The sequence below is a fragment of the Tribolium castaneum genome, chromosome 7 (genome assembly GCF_031307605.1).
Source record: "Tribolium castaneum strain GA2 chromosome 7, icTriCast1.1, whole genome shotgun sequence".
Lineage (NCBI taxonomy): Eukaryota > Metazoa > Arthropoda > Insecta > Coleoptera > Tenebrionidae > Tribolium > Tribolium castaneum.
Window position 1 is genome coordinate 9,905,668 of NC_087400.1, and position 18,782 is coordinate 9,924,449.

Below are 18,782 nucleotides of genomic sequence, written 5' to 3' on the forward strand. Positions count from 1 at the left end.
TTATAAAAATAAGCAAAAACGCCCAATATCAATTAAAAGCTACAGTCACTATCAAAAAGATTGACACCCATACGAACCAGATTAGATAGCAAAAGTCCGACAATATGTAGTATTTTACGTAATTAGTAAGTAAGTAAGCATTACATACAACATTTTTTGCAATAATGCCCAAAATTCCAAAAATTTGATAATGAATTTTGACGTTTCTTACAGAAATTTGAAATTCTAACCTATAAATCTATCAATTATGTTAGTTTCATGGTGCAACAATGATATAAATAACAATTGCAAAAAATCTTTTAGGTCATGAATTTCAACAACAAATTAGTTTACAAACTATCCAGCACACCAAACCTACACATTAACCGTATCACATCTAAAAGTTTTGTAGCTGTGATTTCAAGAGTGTCATTCTTTTTAATCGTGACTGTACATCCAAAAATGCAAAAATTATTGGATGTTTTATTCAAAAAATAGTACTTTATTATTCAAGTAAAGAAAAGTTGTTCATTATCTGTAAGTGATGTGTTTCTCAAACGAGTGCAGAGCACGAGATTCAGAAAGGAATCACGAGCAGATAATGCCAACTTTTCTTTACGTGTATAATACAATGTTTTCTCTTATACATTGAGAAATGTTTGTTAAATTGTTTCACCGATAAAATAAAAAAATAACTAATAGAATAAATAAAATACCAAATAGAAAAAAAAGTCACCAAATGGCCACTTAACTCTATGAGAAAAATAAAAAAAATAACTAAATCAAATAATGTGCCATAGTAACCACTTGTAGAATAAAGGTGTACTACTTCTACTCGTATATATGAAACAAGCAACAACATTATTAGCACCTATAAGAAAAAAACATAAGTTTATATTATTGTAGCAATTTCGGAAACACTGTGGTGTATACTTAAAAGTAATTTTAGGTGTATCAGAGTGTAAGCATCAAGCGCCTTTTTACGAAAAAAAACAGATTTTCTAACATTTAGAGGTCAATAATAATTGTCTTTTCCAACTCGCTGAGCTATTGAAAAATTCGCGATATTAGCACACAAAAATTTAATGAGCAGTAAAGATGATATAAACGCAACATGTGTTTGGTGGATAAGTGCGCTCTAATCCAATAGTTGGAGAGCCTCCCGGTTTATATGTATGTACTTAATGGATGAAGCAGCACAGCGCAGTGTTTATCGTGGAATATTATACACAGAGGCTGCCCAGGTGTACTTAGCAATCTATAAACGTGTGGACACAGACAGGCAGTGCGGTGTTCATGTTGAGCACCTGATGCAAAGACTACACCAATGATCCGGTGCCAGCTAAAGGGATGGGGTTTCCCGGAAACCGCGCACAGGAAGCACATTACTGGGATTTGCATAATAACAGAGCACGTACAGAGAGAGGGTGACAAGCTACCTCTCGCGAAAGCATTCGTTTCTGCTTACGATGCTTACAATCTAAGAATTCATTAGGTGCTATTTTTTTACTGTGGCAATGAATGGTTTTCTTCACATTATGTAGAATAACAGCGTTTGCCAAACGAAGTTAACAAAGCAAAAGTGTCTGAATAGTAACGTCAATACGTGTCAGTATTCTGCCATATTTACCAATTTTTGACAACTGTTCTAGCTGGAATATTGACTGAAACAAATTTTCCCGAAACATAGGAAATGTCAGCACTGACGAAATCCTCGAAAACATTATTAGCCAAATCAAATTTGATAAATCGGTTAAAAATTCCTAGAGAATTGGAATTTTTTAAACGCTTTCATTACACTTAGGTGGATATACTATAGGATCTCTCAGCGATGTACAAAACTCCATTATTGACCTTTCAATGTTAGAAAATCTTTTTTTACGAAAGCCGTACATACTAACCCCCTGACTCATTTAAAATTATTTTCAAGAATACAGGAAGTTTCTAAAATTAGCTACAACACAAACTTATATTTTTTTTTTAATGGAGCAACCAATATTTTTTTTGCATTTTTGGATGTAGCTTTTAACACAGATGTTTTTAAATTGTTATTGCTCGATTTTACTTTGTTTTTGAAATAACTTGATTTTCTTGACAAAAACACGTTTTTTTAAACTTATTCCATCAAAACTAAGAATCACAGAAAAGTAGAACTTTCATTACTTTAAAGAAAAAAGTTCAAACTTCAGGGATGTATTATTTTTATTAGCTAACTGCAATTAAGAAGTTAAAAAATGAAAATGTTTGAATAAAAAAATTAAATAAAAAAATAAATAAATAAATGAATAAATGAACTAAATAAATAAATAAATTTCATCCAAGACTTAAATTTACAGTTGAAGTTTATAATAATAATCTTATTAATTTTCTCGACACTACTTTAATTTTCAACAATAACTGTATAATGTTTGTTTTTTATAAAAAAGAAATAGCGTCTAAAAATATTTAAATTTTATGTCTTATCCTCATCATCAAAAAATGTCTATTATAAAAAATCTTGTCCATCGAGTTGTTACAATTTTTCATCCTTATTTCAAAGTTAAAAACCTAAGTAACTATAAAGAAATATTATTAAATAACGCTGTTCATTTAATAAACAATGTAATTTTTCAAAAATCTAACAATAATATTAATAAAATTAAAAAAAGAAATAAACTTCTAATTAATCTAATTAATAATCTAATAATAAAAATAAAAATATCTAAACTCGCAATAAAAGATATCGGGGTAGGCCATGACTATGTAAAACCACCTTTACGTGTTGTAACTAAAAGTGATAAAGTTAGGTTTACGTTTGATTGTCAAAACTTAAAACGTCAAACAAAATTTGACGTTACTCGAGAAAAAGCAGTGTCACAGTGCTTGAAGAACAGTAAAACTTAATAAAAGGCTTTGATGTTCAAATTGAATAATTCATTACAATGACACATAACACAAAAGTGACAAATTTTTTGACAGTCAACTAATAATATGTGAAGATACTAAAAATAGCAGTACAACCAGCTTAAATTCAAATTTTGACAGCATACTGAAATGTTATTTAATTTGAAAGGGTATATATCAATTCTTCTTTAGATGCCAATCTTAATCTAAAATTGAATCATTAACTAAAAACTTAAACATTACATCAGCTTGGAAACCTATTATTGCTATATATGATTTATTATAAAGAAATGAAATAAATTTAATGTCAAATATAGTATACAAAATTGATTGTAATGATTGTAAAAATTGCTATATAGGTGAAACCTGTCAACATATTAAAAATAAAATAAAAAAACAAATATCACATATCCATTGCTAATATAGGACACTTAGGTCTCGTTAAAATTACCGTAGAAACTGAATATTCTTTTAATTATAACATCAATTTTTTACATGGTGAACTTAATAACGTTAGAAGGTTAATTTTAGAATATTTGTAGATCAAATGTTTTGACAATGTCAACATTCAAAAAATAGATTGTTAATAGACTTGTTACAATTGATTTATATTATGTTAATTTGTCTTTAGTACTATTTTATTAATTTAGTGTTATTTTTTACATTTTAATTTGTCATACTCTTTATTGACGATATTATTATTTTAATATTTTTAAGATAACATTATTTCTTTTACTTATACAATTTGTTATGTATTCTAGTTAGAATTTATATTTCATTGGCGATTATTCAATATTTATAAAAAAAAATCTTGTTATATTTTTCGCTGCCCCCTTTTTCTTTTCATATTTGATCATTTAACCTTCACCTTTCACTCTTCCGTCCACCACTCAATTGTGTAAGTCTTTGTATTCTTATCAGTTTATTATATTTGTTACTAACATTATTGTTTGTAGACTTGTTTAATCTGAAGAAATGGGAAATTATACCCTTGAAATTTCATTAAAGAATATTTCTATATAGACTCTTTTTATTTAGAAACTTTTTCATTAAATAAATAAGTTGTTTTTTTTGATGAGTTTTATTACGTGGTAAAATTAACAGACGTATCTCTGATACACCCTGTATTACCGTAATAGGTTAGAAACATACAGCAGGAATGCAGCTATAATTAAAAAAAAAGGAAATGTCAATATCTTTAATAATAAACAAGTTATAGAGCTTTTTTATATCATTGGGACTGCCTGTATATCAAAAGTCCCTGATGGTGGGGGGCGAGCTCAAGAAGGGAGAGGGGGCTAAAGGTGCAATTTTTTGGTTTTTTGCTTTTATTTCTGAAACGATCACTCTTATCAATTTTTTTTATCATCTCATTAAAATTAAAGCCGATAAAATTTCCTACAAAGTGGTCATGTCGTTTCTTTCATAAGACTATAACCGTGAGCGAGCTACTGGCTTCTGAAATTTGCGGTTTACATAACACTGCATTTATTAAACATTTATTTATTCATATGAAAATAGTGTGTGTAGAACATCTCCAACTAAGCTAAGGGAGCTCACCCCTACTCTCGGGCACTTTTGATATTTGTTTACCCAAGTCTAACGAAAGCGGTTAAAAAAATTCCAACTTTAGGAATTCTTTCCACATATCGCCTTATTTTTACCTAACTTGACTTGGTTATATTAATCATTTACGAAATTTTTACACTTTAGACAATAAACAAGGTTAAATTAATATTGTAAAACAGAAATACATACTCCCACATGAAATGTTATGTTAACCAAAAAAAACAGTTTTTCTATTTTTAACACAAGGTTGTTTTTTACAAATTATGTTACAATCCAAGAAATGGTTTCGTTTTATGCCTCCAACAGGCGCGTCACCTTGATTAGTTTCCTCTTTCTCTTGAATTCCTAGACGAACTTCAACGCTTCAACATTGTTATTTGTCATCTGGCGGCAATTAAGAACTAAAGTATATAAATTACGCGACTTCAAACCAAACTGCGAGAAACTTCCAGGAAAGTGAAGTTCTATTAATTAAGGCGTCTATTAATTTTAACTTATTTCTTATACTGTGTGCTCAAATAAAAACAGATTTAACCGTTGCAGAAATTATTGTTAAAGCAGTTATTAATAAAGTGAAACTCCATTAATATTGTTTGATGTTATTTACTTTAATTTGTGGCGAGAGAAATGGTCCGAACGTAGAAAAACAAGAGAATTTCGGGGTCAGACAGCAGCATTTACCGAACCAGCTGACGTTCATAATTAATGGTTAAACATGCAATCGTTGGGAATTGTGGTAGTTTTTTGTGATGGAAGAGGCGTTGGATCGGGTAAGATTTATATCAAAGCCACAATTTGTTTCCAAATAATGGCGGTATTAATGTTTTATTATATGTATTGTGCTTTTATACCAGTTGTTACGGACCGCACCAAATGTTACCCTTCTACCAAAAATCCTCCAACAATTTCAATATTAGAATGTGTGTTAATAGCTCAGCATTCTAAACCCCAAATAACATTTCTTTCTCTGTTTTTTTATTGTTTTTACTCAACAAATTATTTATCTATGTTGTACTGTCCGTAAAACACAAAACCTTTATTACTGACACAGCAGAAGTAATTCGTTATTTGAATAGTACTAAAAATTCAAAATTCTTGTATTTACTAATCATTTAGTAGCTATTTTTTCGCACTTTTTATCGAATAAAACAAATTGAAATTAATAAATATTCATCATTTATTCGCAATGAAGACCAAATCTAGTTTTGTGGGAAAAACCGGCCCTTGAATAAGTTTACTAGTGTCTCATTTGTTTCTCGAAAGTGTAATTTGCCCAACAAAAATTGACAATGACCTTCTCCTTGCTTATGAACTGCACAAAAAATTACCAAAGGTTTGTCATTGAATATTGATGGCATAATGAACTCCCAATTATAAAACCAACCAATTACAAGGCGTTGTAAAAGACAGTAAAATTATTATTTTACATTATTTTGTGGATATCGGTTGATAAGAATGATAAGTGATAACTACCGAACCATGTGGAATTTCGCCCATTTCTACAAATACTTTAAGTTTATAATTATTTCCGGTTTCAAGAATCAGTGTTGCCAACACTTACATATTTTGAAAAGAGCTGGCTTTGAATAAAATAAAATTACAACAAAATTTAAATCACCCTATGTAAGGATTCATTTAACAAATTCTTATGAGTGAAATGTTCGCATATTACAGCCTATGTTACTGCCCAAAAGAAGGTGCAAAAATAGATATTCTTAGAAATGTGTACAAAAAAACTACTTTTCGCGTAAAAAACTAAACCTCAAGTTTAAAAAAGTAGTTCAAAGTTTGAAAAAGGCAAGAATAACACCGTTTTCGATTTAATTTGTCATTTTTTGGCTTATTTTTTGAAATAATGTTTAGATTGTTTTAACAGAAGTTAAACATTTTGCGAATAATTTTTGTTAAATTTTGTTTTGGAACGAAAAAATGTGGTAAAATTTTACATATATGATTTTTGATCTAATTCGAGGATTTTTTTTGTTTATTTTTAAAAAATGTTGCAATACAATTAGGGTTTTAATAAAAAAGTTGTGAAAAACAATTTTCAACTTAGTTCGGCAATTTTGTTACTTATTTTTACGAAATTTTGAAATTTGATTCGACAACTGTTTCGTCCATTTTCTATGATATTTCTTAAAATAAGAACATTTTATCTAAAAATCTAAAAGTTGAATTGTTGTTAATTTTTGGCTAAAAATTTATTAAGACTCCTTAAATAAACAAGCATTACACAATTTGGCAATTTTTTGGCTTTTTGCTAAAATTTCCGAAATAATAATTCTATTCCTGTCTCAAAAAAAAAGACAAAAATTGTGTAGTCCTGTCTAATTTGTCTAATTAGTGTAAAGTATTTTTGGAAAAACACATTTTTTGTTTCGATTTAATCAGACTATTTTTTTATATGTTTTTCAGGAATTGTTGCAAAATGATTGCAATTTTGGCTAAAAGCTTGTTAAAACGTGTTATCTAAATAAAGAGTAACTGCAACGAAGATTAAATTTCTAAAAAAATCTTAAGTTTTTAATTACATTCTGCTTTATAAAATCAATACTGCATATTACTGCTTAAAAGATAACTGAATCCAAAAATAGACATTTTAAAGGTGATTGGAAAAAAAAACAAAATTTTGCGATAAAACTAACCTTAACCTTGTAAAAGTGATTCAACGTTTAAAAAGAGCACGAATAACACCGTTTCCGACTTAATTTTCAATCTTACGGCTTATTTTTTTTAAGTAATTGCGTTTTGGCTTAAAAAAGCTCAAAAACGTGCTTATTAAAACCTCAAAACATGCAAAATTAGAGTATTTTAACAAAGTTTATTAATCATTTCCGAAAAATTTTTGGTAGTTTTTATTTCGGACTGAAGAAATGTGGTTAAACTTAAAAAAAACAACAATTATATTATCTTCAGTCTAATTCGAAGATTTTCTTGAATACTTTTGCGAAATGTTGCAAAATAATTACAGTTTTGGTAAAAAAAAGCTTTCAAAAACCGTTTTCGACTTAATTCGACAATTTTTTGACTTTTTATGAAATAATAAAATTCGACCTCTGATCGACATTCTGTTGTTTGTTTTTTACGATACATTTCTTAAAATAATTACATTGTGGTTAAAAATCTACCAAAACTAGGGTGTTTTAAACGAACATAATACCGATTCCGACATAATTTGAGATTTTTTTTTGTTATTGTGCCAAAATCTCGTGAAATAATTTTGTATTTCTGGCTAAAAACTGAGGCAAAAATAATGTGCTTTTGACTAATTTAGCAGTCATATTCTTTTGTTCATTGAATTGCTAAATTAGTGTATTTGGAAAAACACATCTTTCATTTCGATCTAGTTCGACTATTTTCTTTTTTATTTTTCGGAAAATATTGCAAAATAATTACAATTTTGTCTAAAAGTTAGTTAAAACGGATTATCTGAAAGAACATGTTTCAGATCATAACTAGTGGTTGTATCAGTCTGGTAAACTTTAGTGAATAATTAATGGTGTTTCAACGCTTGAAAAAAGCAAGAAAAACACTAATTTTGTCTTAATTTTGCAATTTTTTGAATAATTTTGAATGATTTTTTCTTAATGAATAATTGCGTTCTGGACTGGCAAATAGTATAATAAAGATTAATTGAAATGAAGTTTTTTTTCAGTTTTAGCAAAAAAGTATTACTACTGTGACATCATTTAGATATTTTTCGGGTATTTTGTGACAATTGTGGCTAAAAAGCATTCCAGAGCTGGATCAAAACAAAAGGTGCAAGATTATACAAAACATGACATTTTAAAAAATATAAAAAAACTTATCCGAAAAAACACAAAATATCGAAAAAATTACAGACTGTTCAACCAAAGTTGTTTGAATAAGCCCTGAAACGTGTATAATAACGTTGAACACTTTTTTTATTTGTGGAAAAGTGGTGTTTTAACTTTTTTCAATTTGTTGGATTATAAACATCCATTTGCTATAATTTAAAATTTAAAAGTTTAGTATTGTTTTATTGAATTTTATCCACTAAATATTTTCACTGCTCATTGTTATATTCTTAGTTTATACGTTAAGTTAAGCATTACCCGGGTATTTGTCCAGCTTGTCTAATTTTATAATAGGCGTGAAGAACCAACAAGAAGGCATGTTAATACTGTAATAACCTCCAGAGAAGCTGCAATAATAACATTCTATTTATCCACTGAGTTTATATCCGACCCTTGTCATAAGTGTTACTAGCCCTCCTAATTCTTAATCATTATATTCTACAACGATACTGGTTTTAACTCAAAGTAACAAATAAATGTAGCAAATTATTTCAAGATATACAGAAATATTAAAAGCTCTAATAAAGATTTTTCTTTGAAGGCAGGTACTCAGTCAAAATCCGTTGAGTTCTACTCAATGAAAATATTTTCAAGGTGGCGGCACTTCCGGTTATACCGGAAGTCTTTCTATCTTGAAGTCGCTATCAACTTTCTTATTTTAAATAGAAAGCTATGTTTTTCGCTGCGTTTTTGCATTAGTTGAATTATTTTAAGGCCGTTTTTATCAGCTTGCCCTATACCTAAGTTTAACCGTTTTCGATATTTTGAAAATTTTTCGAAAATTTTTGGATTTACACCTGTCACTTAAAAAAACTGTAACTCACACAGTTTTAGATATTTCAAATTCATATTAATTTAAAGAATTAAAAGAGAATGCCTATATTTGTTCTCCAGTGTGTTCAAATTTGAAAGAAGTTACTAAACTCAAAAATTTTAAGGTTAGGTTTGAACAACTTCAAGTACCCATAACATAACATAGGATATCCCCATTATTACTTTACTAAGTGGAGGAAATTTTTTTCTGCATCGAACTGTACTAGCATTCGCTATAACTATTTGTGATAATTTTCACGTTATGTTGATTTTTTTTGTCATCGTAAAAAATTTCTTACTAAGCATAGTTATTTTTGTATAGTTTGCCATAAAATCATTTCTGATTAAACAAACGACAAACTCTGTTCAAACTTATGTTATACGTCTTATAAAAACAAAATAAATTTTGGCTTAAAAACCTTAATTTCTCATATTTTTTATCTCTTGTTTTCATGTCAACTTATAAGAAAAGGTTTATGGCTAATGAATTTTTCAATCCAACAAAAAGTTATTGTAACTTGAATAATATCAAACATAAGTATAGGGAATGCTACTACAGATCGTTGCAAAATTAAATTCTCTACGATTTAATAAAATAAAACTTGGGACATTTCATTTGAAAAAATTGTGTTATGAGTGCTTAAAGTTTCGAAAACTTTCCTTTTCAAATGAGCTAAAAAATATTTCCAAATTTTTAAAAATGACAGAGTGATCGATTTTTGAACTGGAAGATGCAAATCCAAAAACAAAATCCTAAATATTTCATAAACGGCTAAATTTAGATATAGGAAAAGCTTATAAAAACTACCTTAAAATAACTCTGGTAATCCAAAAACGCATTAAAATATAGCTTTTCATTTAAAATAAGTAAGCTGATAGCGACTTCCGGTATAACCGGAAGTGTCACCATCTTGAAAATATTTTCACTGGGCCGGACCTAAGAGGTTATGTTTGTACACAAATTTTCCGATTACTACCAATACTTCTAAGTCAAGTTTAGACGGAACACTCTGTATTGAATTGCAGTCACTAAGATTAAACGTCAAGTGTGGGAGCAGCAAGGTAATTAAAGTTTGTTGCAATTACAATGTATGTACAAGACTGTAAATAACCACCCGTGACATAATGATCTAATTTCCCACCTTGGTCTAATTCGCTGTCCCAAATACTCAATGTCGATGACCATCGTTGGGATCCATTTATTATTACCAACAAGGACTATTAATTTCCTGGTACAGAGCCATAAACTTGAAATTATCAGAACCTTGTCCAATTCTTAAAAGTGTCCGAAAATGCTAAATTTTGCAAATCCTGTTTGTCTAAATCGGAAATTTGTAAAATACGTGCTTTGCACTTCCGGAGTCAGCAGTCATTTAGCTTGGAGTTATGAGGCGAGCCCTTGACTCAATTTATCAAGGTAAGGTGAAGCTCACCATATCGTAATGGACAAGGTTTTCTTCTCGTCTCTGCACCTTCCTATAAAACCAAACGTTTGCGTCCAGTTCGATAACAGTGAATGTGTCCATAGCGTGGTTGATTGTGTGCATCGCCCTCGCTTTATATCCGCAAAGTAAGTTGTAAGAACTGGATCAACTGACGAGTTTTCTTAGTGCATGTGTAACGTGTTGTAGCAGAAAATTACAAAATTAAAATAACAAAGTGTACAAAGTCTGGATACAGATTTTCGAAATGTGGTCACGCAACAATTTCTATAGAATTATATCGTTTAGAAAACTGAACTGAAGTTATCACCGATTTGTAGAAATTTTATAGAAACAAATGACAAATTTCTTTAATATTGACTTCGTTGAAAGCTATTATTTATTTAAAATTGACCGATGAATGTTTTATCCATTTCATGACAAATGTGCGTTGTAATGCCAGACTCTAATAAACTATTAGTTAAGTTCGCAGAATACTTTAAAAATTCTCAAAGCTCGAATTTTAACAACAATTAAAATGAATCACTTAATTCGACACCCGTTTTTTAATTACAGTTAAAGTTAGGCAATTGACGTGGTAAAATAAATAAAAAAACTTTATTCTATTTGTAATATTCTGTACAGAAATATACAAAAAATGCGTTAAAACTTCCAACAGTTGAAGTTACGACAAGAAATAACATAATACCGCTAAAAAGTCTGCTAGAAATATATTTTAACTATGTTTGCTGTTAAATATTTTATATTTTTTCTTTGTGTGCGTAAATGTGAAATATTTAGAAAATGCTGATTTCTGTGCGTCTATAAGTTGTTCAAATATAGTAACAAGTGTTCAATAATTGTTCTGGTTGTGGTTTGCTGTGGTTTTCTCTTTCTAGCATGAACGTAGGTTGCGTGATAAGTTCATATGATTTGGTCAACTGTTTAAATGTTGTCTTGTTTTTGCATTTAGGAGTTTTTGATAAAAATCACATTTAAAATCATGATAATTGTACGCAGGCGTTCAAGAATTTACACTGCAAGCTCAGTTGAACGTGTAAATTTTTGGCCTGACACTGACAGCACTGACAGCTGTCATCTGTCATTGGTTTGTAATGTTAACCGAGACATACGTTTTTTGTGACAACTGCCACACATAGGCGATCTGACCAGAACACTTATTGAACACTTGTTAGTTAGAAAATACTTCAAGCAAACTTTTATATGTTACGGATTATGAGAAACACAAAATTAAATTATTTTTTTAAACAAATATTGCACTCTATGAGTAACAACTTTTCGTGTTTTTAAGTAAACATTTAATAGGAAATAATTTATTGAAGGCGCATGGGGCCAAGGACTGATCCATCAATTTTAATTTTCTATAAATAATATAAAAGTCTAATGAACAAATTACTTTTTAATTGGATTAAAATTTAACGGCGTTAGGACTGCTTCCTTAAAATGTTTTAAATAAAACGACGAGTTGTAACGTTTTGTTTATTTAATAAACTTCATCAGGCTTTTAACTCGTTCAGATTCTTGGAAGCGGCATTGAATGATGGAAATGACAATGATTTAATAACAACAACACATACACACACCACCGCGTCTTAACACAGACTTTTTAATGCATTCATTCACAAATGATTAATTCCTTATGTATTTGTCTCGATTATTTTAGTTTAAAAATAAGGAACAGTACCTTTTTGGTGTTTCTTAGGCTATCACTTAAAAAAAATACAATTTTCTAGCAACGTTTTGATTTTAATTTAATCTTCCTTATTCCGTTGATAAACAACAATTGACGGCATGAAGAAAATTAAATTAAAACCGAAACGTTGCCCAAAAAAATATTTTTAAAAGCTTTTACGAGTATTAAACTTGCTTTGTTGTCTGTCTGTCTGTTTCATATTTTTGGAGCCAAATTTGAAAGGGTTCTCGTTATCCTAATGAACTGAAATTTTGCATACTTACATAATCTACGTGACAATGCAATGCTATGAGGTTAAATACCCCCTAAAGGAGTTAAATGAGGTTTTGAAGTTTTAGGTTATTTTTACAGATGGGTTGTCGATGTGTACATACCGTAACTTATACCAACATCAACGGTTTGTTGGTCACTGGAAAATATATTAATTCCTAATCATTTTCATTATGTTTCGTTACAAACAAATGTCCCTATTTTTTTTAACTCATTTATCTTGGACGATAAAATATAGACACAGAACAGAGGTTGGGATGTGCTTTCAATGCTTACAGCTGTTTTCTATCACATACCACTAAACAAGTTTGCACAAATCAGCAAAATAATGGTGTTACAATAATAGGGCGAAACTAAATCTCAGAGAAAAAGACGTTTAGATTAAGTAAAGTCTAAAAAACAATAAATAAAAAAAATAAAAAAATATTTTTTAGAAAAAAGCTTTTATTAAAAAAATGCACTAAAAAGTAAAAATTATGTTTTTCTATCAAAGGAGAATATTTTTGCTTCAAAATTAAGATTTTAAAATTTATATAAACTTTGGGAATGGTCAAAAGTCATAACAATACAGCATTACAGAATTACTTTCTTAAATTGAGTGCTGTTCTCAAAGCTTTTATAAATTTTAAATTCTTAATTTGTGAGCAAAAATATTCCCTTTTGATAGAAAAACATTATTTTTGACTTTTTCATGCAACTTTTAAATAAAAGTTTTTTAATAAATAAACATTTTTATTATTTTTTTTCTGATCAAATTCTATTTTGATCACGACCGATAAACAGCGTTGCCACATATCATTTATTTAAAATTCGTTATTTATCAATAACTTTTACAGAAAGATTTTACCTAATTTTCTATTTTGTTTTTTTTTGAACTCATGCTTATTTGTTCAAACGAAACATCACTTAACAGCAATTTTTTTCTTAACTGCAACTGTTTGAACCCTCTTTCTTACTTTCAGCGAATTATTCAAAATTAGTTATGTTAATTTTTATGTTGATTTTTTGAAAACATTATTATGGCGCAACCACCCACATTTTTTAAGTTTAAAACTATGACTTGTTAAGTAACCCAGAAAAGAGTCCAGACATTTGTTTTTATTTTGGAATGGTACTCAAGTACAGCGGTTTACCTTGTTTCTCCTTTCACAAGGTTGGGTGTTTTGAATTAACTTCCAGTTCCTGGTATTTCTGACTAAGAGCATGTCTACAAGGTTAAGGTCCTAATATGTTACAATAATAACACTGTCCGCCAAATTTTCACCTTTTTTGTTAGTTTGTTAAATTGTTTAAATTTCGTTTTATGCTTTTCAGGCAAAGATGATCTTGCTCATGACACTATGTGGAGTCCTCGTATCTTTGGCCAACTCGAGCCCGATTCTCCCCGCCTACAATTTAGTGTCCCCTGGATTATCCGCGCCTGTTTTTCATTCCGGAGCTAACCCAACGATAATTGCAGCGCCTCAGCCAACCGAAAGTGTAGCTCATGGAGCTGTTGTGGAAAATGCCATAGCCGAATCCCAATTACCTCAAGACTTATTAAATCCATTTTATAAAAATCCAGCAATTGCAGCTGGATTGGCAAAGGAATCCTGGTTCACTAACAAGGAGTTTCCGGTTCATCATCGTGAAGCTGAGAAAATTCCGAGATCGCAAATATACAAACTTATTAGCCAACTGCACGATCGCAGGAGATGAATTCAGTGTGTTATGTTAATGGTGAGGTGAAAGTGGAAGACTAAAGTGAATGTGTGTTATTTATTTATTGAAGGTCATAAATAATTGTGATTTTTTAAACACTTTTTATTACGTTTTTAATAAAAAAATTAGTTTTGTCCTTCGTTTTTTTATTTTTTGGCCAAAATCGTACAATTTATTGCGTGCTCGTTTTAAAAAGTCTCATGTTTTATTGGTATCCAAACGTTATTTCAAAACTTACGGTTTAAATTTACAACTTTAATATAAATGAGAAGTGGTGTTTCCTTAAATTTTTGCATTCAGCGACTCTACTCTGCGTATGACGAGGAACTCATGATATATTACACGAATACCAACGGCTTCTCACACCATACTGCGCATTCATGTTGATTTATTATATTTATTATGAAGCAGTTTATGTTATACTGATTTTCTGTAGGTTCTATTCTATTCTCTAGACATTATTCTATCAATTGAGCAAATTAGTTTCAAAACAGAATAGTTTTTTTCTTAAACAAACTTTGAAGCAATTTCAGGGACATACAGAGTGACCCAGAGGTGTGTGCATGCTTTATAACTTTTTTTCTTTGCAATCTATCAATTTGATTTTTTTTAAACAATGGGTCTGACAATAAGAAACATTATAAAAATATTTTAATTTATATATAAAGTGTTCCAAAATAAAATACCCAACTACTTTTTTTTTTAATAAAAACTCAAATTTTTTGTTACATTTTTGAACTCTTGACAAAATTGTCGGTATAACACCCGTTATTTAAACTTATCTGTCATAGTTTTTGACTTATGTCATTTTATGTTTGAAAATCGCATACACCCACAGAAAAATGTACAACTTCAGAACCATTCAAGGTAACTTAACTAATTTTGTGGTTTGTGGAGTCTAATTTGTAAAATTTGTAAGATTTTTGCGAAATAAAAAATATTGATGATTTTTTCGGAAAAAGAAAGAATCGAGTAGGCTATTGTAAAATTTAACATTCCTATCCCATTCTGAAAAGAATGTAAAACAATTTTAGTAGTCTTTATAAAATCAAGAAAATAAGACAGACAGAAAACAATCTAAAAGTTTCCAAAAATGAACTCCGACCTCTAGCAAGTAAGCAACAGAAATACGGCCTTCCATTCAATTGAATCCTTGCTAGAGTTCGGAATTCATTTACAGTGAAACTTCCTATAACGGACACCTTTGAATAACGGACACTTCTTTACAACGGACATTTTTGTAGGAACGTAACAAAACCTATATTAAAATTTACACCTCCCATTGGCGGACACCTCTTTACAACGGACAATTAACTCAATAACTTTTGACAATGAGCAAATCTATTTTTAAGCAAAAACAGATCGATTAGAATTGCGAGGGGGAAGTTTAAAACCAACATTAGTAACATTTTCGATTTCTTTCCTTAATCGCTACTTTAAAATTTTAAATCGCGCCCCTTATACTTATTTAAACATTTTTGGAAAGAAAAAAATTTACATATCAAACTGTCAAAGAAAAAAAAAATTTTTAGACAAGGGTAGTTATATTTTTGAAATTTTTAATTGTAGTAGGCCATGATTGGAAGCCAAATTAATTTTAATAAAAAGTTGTCGATTAGCGATACAATGAGAGAGTTTAAATCTAGCATTAGTAACATTTTAGGTTTCATCTGTATAAGTAGCCTTTTCTCGAAAGCTTTACCGTTTTACATTGTTTCCTGTTAATCGTACTTTCCTGTTTTTATAAAGACTATTAAAATTGTGGTAAAGGTTAGAGAATCGAATGGAAAAAATTTGGTTAAGTTACCTTGAATAGTTCTAAAGTTTTAAATTTTTGTGTGTGTGTCTATGCACGATGCTATTTTCACACATAAACTGACATAAGTCAAAAACTATGACACATAAGTCTAGAAAGCCGGGTGCATTATATCGTCAATTTTGTCACGATTTAAAAAATGTAACAAAAACTTGGGGTTTCTTTAAAAAAAAACAGAACTTAGTTGGGTATTTTATTTTGGAACACCCCGTATATAGATTAAAAATAGATTAAAATATTTTTAGAAAAACTTTCTAAAACTCATCATTTAAAAAGATTTCAAATTATTAGCTTGCATAGAAAAAAGTTATGGAGCATGCACGCACCCCTGAGTCACCCTGTATGTATGCTAAAAAGCAAATTCTGTTCTGAAAAAGAATATTAGCGGCACTTCTGATTATACTGGAAGTCGTTATCAACTTTTTATCTTAAAAAGAAAACTATGTTTTTTACTGCATTTTTGTATTCCTCGAATTGTTTTTAGTTAAAAGTTTTTATTAGCTTTTCTTATAGCAAAATTTAATCTTTTTCGAAATATTTAAGGTTATCTTCTAAATTAAATTTTAAAAGTAAAATTTTTTTATTTTGTCAATTGCGATCTTAAGATATTTTATAATTGAGATCTTTCCACCTGTGCTAAGCGTTTCAGGAAGTCGATCAGAGTCAAGAAAATCGAAAAATTCCGAGTTGTTTAGAAGACGTTAAAGAATATAGATTTACATAATTATGGCATCAGCGATTTTCCTGCAAATTATACGTCGCAGAACAATGACCTTTTTCTGTCAGATAGAAGTTTAAAAGTACTCTTCATCGATACCAACATAAGAACCAAAACTTTTGGAAAAACATTTTTTCTTAATTTAACGAAAAATCGTTCAATCTAAAAAATAATCTTAAAAATCATTTTCACCTGAACCGACAGTTTCCCATATAATGAAAAAAACATTAAAAAAAGTGATTATAATCCATCAAATAATTGTATAAATGTAGTATTGATAGTTATTTTGAAACTTTCGAAGACGTTTTCTTAATTAACTTTTCTGTTAATGAATCCATTTCTTTAAGCACATTAGTATTTAATCTTCATTTATTCACACGTTAATTTATACTTTGGAAATTGCAAATTTAATTACCATTAGTTATTAATCAAACATAAAAAATAATTGTATAAAACTCGTGTGAAAGACAATTTTTTTGCCCCAGTTTCTGTGCCAAATTTTTCTAGAGATGGAAAATGTTTGTACCACTTAACTAATTGATGTTAAATAGCAATTTGGTTTTTACTTTCAATTTGAAAAAAATTATAAAGAAGTGTCTCTAGGACTATACAATTTAAGAACATATTGAACTGATTTGTATGTAATTCTGTTTCCGTTGTCTAGAAACGAATATCGTACCAACTAACAATTAATTATTGGCCACAACTTATTGATTAAAGATTAAAAATGAAACTAGTTCAAGTTACTACTTAAAGAGTTTTGTTTTAATTTTAGCCATAATAAAGCCAATTTTAGTCATTACTATTGGTTAACAACTCAGTTAGGTTAAATTCTGAAGAGTTGTTATTAATAGTAAATTAATTTAAATGTTTTAATTGAGCCGTAGTAAGTAAAAAACCTCTTACATTATGAGAATCCAAATGGTTAATTCCTGTGTCACTCACAATTCACAAACACTAAACTATTTTGTTATCGTTTTCAACACTCGTAACGTGTTTGTAAAGCGTAACTTTTGGCGGCGGCGTTATCCGCGTGCACCGGCAAACTGATATCGGCGTCGCGACGCTCTTCCTTGTGGTCGAAATCCATCTAACCCATAACCCGCGCACGCTCGACCTCTTAGGAGCACAAACAAACGTTTACGTCGTACATCTTCGAGTGACGAAAATCTACATAAAATGATGTATTACGAGTTACGACAAAAGGCGTTTCAATTGAACAACAAAATTTTGTCAGTGTTCAATAATAACGAGGTTTGCAATTTTTTCTAAATTATTATATATTGAAAATTTTATTTTACTGAACACCATATAACACAAGTATTCTCTGTTCAATTTTACTAGAGTTCAGAGATCTGTATTATATGGTAAAGAGTTTATTTCGTTGAAGATTAAATAACACACATGACACTGTAAGTCGGAGAACTATGATTTAAAAAAAATAGATAATTAAAAGAGCTTTCCAAAGATAATAAAGCTTCATGGAATTAACTCTAATAGTTCGGGTATTATTACATGACAAATGTTCCGGGTACCGCAAATCGACAAAAATCTCGACGAAGAAGGAAAGAATTACGGCGAAATTTTGAATTTTTGAAGAAATTATTAACAAGTTTTTTTTATTATTTCTCTCAATTACGGAAAAACTATTCGAAAAAGTGGAACAATTTTTATTTTATTTTAAGTAAAATGATCTGTAAAAATTGCCAAATTCCCAATAATTTTCTAGTTATAAATTTTTAGTAATTTTACATATTTTTGCTTTATAGGCAATTTGCAAGAAAACTAATAGTCGGAAAACAATGATTATTTTTTAAAAAAGATAGATAACTAAAAGAGCTTTCCAAAGATAAGCTCATAGAATTATCTCTGATAGTTTGGGAGTTATTGCATAATAAATGTTCCGGGTACCACAAATCGACAAAAATCTCGACGAAAAATGGAACAATTACAGCGAAACTATTAGACTTGGAGCTAAGCTGTTTATTCCATCGTAGGGAGAAGATGAAAATTTATGAAACAGCATGGGTTTTAGCAAGTTTTTTCTCAAAATTTTAAATTTTTTGGAGAAAGTATTAAA

General features: G+C 29.4%; 1 protein-coding gene across 1 annotated transcript in view; it reads right to left on the bottom strand.

Moving 5' to 3' along the window:
• Sol1 overlaps positions 1-17,791 on the bottom strand; it is a 282,525-nt gene extending 264,734 nt beyond the window's left edge. The window contains exon 1 of the mRNA XM_008200336.3: positions 17,609-17,791. The gene's annotated coding sequence lies outside the window, so the exon portion shown is untranslated. The remainder of the gene's footprint in view (positions 1-17,608) is intronic.
• Positions 17,792-18,782: the final 991 nt, after the last annotated feature.